Source organism: Ambystoma mexicanum, chromosome 8, assembly GCF_040938575.1.
Source record: "Ambystoma mexicanum isolate Mex_15411 chromosome 8, UKY_AmexF1_1, whole genome shotgun sequence".
Taxonomy (NCBI): Eukaryota; Metazoa; Chordata; class Amphibia; order Caudata; family Ambystomatidae; genus Ambystoma; species Ambystoma mexicanum.
In genome coordinates this window covers 76,798,566-76,799,987 of record NC_090929.1, presented here as the reverse complement: position 1 = coordinate 76,799,987, position 1,422 = coordinate 76,798,566, and the positions used below count along the sequence as shown (strand labels likewise).

Genomic DNA, 1,422 nt, shown 5'->3' with positions numbered 1-1,422 from the left:
TCTGTTCGCCATGAGCAATGTTTTCTTTTGAACCACACCCAGCACAGCTCCTGCAGCTCCCCTCTGAAAGCAGTTGGGTGGCTGCATCTGTGTGATGTTAATAGGGGTATTGAGTTATTCATGCAATGTTTGTCGGATACCTGTATATGTCTTTATTTATGCAATGTTTGTATTGCATGAGTAAATAAATAAGCCGGGTCCATGTATCCGACAAAGATTGCATAAATAAATATTAACCGGGGCGCGGACCCTAACTGCGTGACCTTTCCAGGAGTAGGGGACATTGGAGTGTAAAAACGGACACAGGAAAAGCAGATGGTACAAGAGTTTCGAGAACGAGCAGGAGAGATAGTTGAAGAAAGGAGAGGCTGGTAGAGGAGATGAGGATGGAGGCTGTGACGTGGAGCAGATAGGAAGAGGAGAAAGTGGGGAAAAATGTTAGGTGAAAAGAGGAGTTGAGTAACAAAAGGAGGAGGAGGCCAAAGGAGCAGAGGAACAGGAGGTCTTGGCATACGGGCTGAAGTAGAGGAACAGAAAGGATTGTGGGTCCGCGCTGCTCAGAGCTGGCCCTCCTTGTAACTGCAGCAAAATACATTGTGCTACAAAGGCAGGGGCTCTGTGTGCAACCAACCTACTCGTGCACTTTACTTTATCTTTCTTTCACCAATAAATGAGGCCTGTGGGCGCCCGAGCTGCTCAGAGCTGGCCCTCTTGACTGCAGCAAAATAAATTCTGCCATAAGACGAGGGGCTCTGTGTGCAACCAACCTAGCAGGCCTAGTGCACACTTTACCTTTTATTTCTTTCACCAATAAATCGGGGGAAAACACGAACGCAGTCCCCCACTACCAGAAATGATGCGGTCGAATATCCCGCATTTGGGGACATCACAGGGTTCAGCAAATCCGATGTGCAATGGGTGAGCCTCACCCATGGCAATATGCCTTTCTGATCACAGATTCTCCCCTGCCAGGTAAGTATGAGTTGCAAGCAATAGGGCAGAGGTTGGGCCTGTCTAGAAGCTCTGCTAAGCGAGGGTGAGAATGCAGGCCCTAACCCAGCCCTCCTGGAAGCCCTGAGCGTCTGCAGAGCTGCCTGTCCCATGTGTAGGAGGAACCTCCGGCAGGCAGAGCCCAGCAGAAGAGGCACATTGTAGTACAGTTCCTTTCTCCCATCAGGCCCTGCTCGGCCTGAGATTTGCATAAATTCGGGCCTGGCTGACAGCCAGTAGGCCCATTCGGATAGCAAGCAGGCCTGGTGCAGTGTGCCCACTGGCCTGTTGGCCCCAGACGGCCCCATGGCCCCCCTGAGCCGACAGGTCACCCCGCTTAACAAGAGCGTCTCAAGTAGGGTGCCCCTGACAAACATTTCATAAATAAATAAATTAAGGGTCACCAGAGGCAGTTACAGTCCTCTGCCACGA

The 1,422-nt window shown here is 51.0% G+C and overlaps 1 non-coding gene across 1 annotated transcript; it reads right to left on the bottom strand.

The window, feature by feature from the left end:
• Nucleotides 1–816: 816 nt before the first annotated feature.
• Nucleotides 817–980, bottom strand: LOC138474904 (U1 spliceosomal RNA). The gene has a single exon (XR_011269126.1). It is a non-coding gene; the product is annotated as a U1 spliceosomal RNA (small nuclear RNA).
• Nucleotides 981–1,422: the final 442 nt, after the last annotated feature.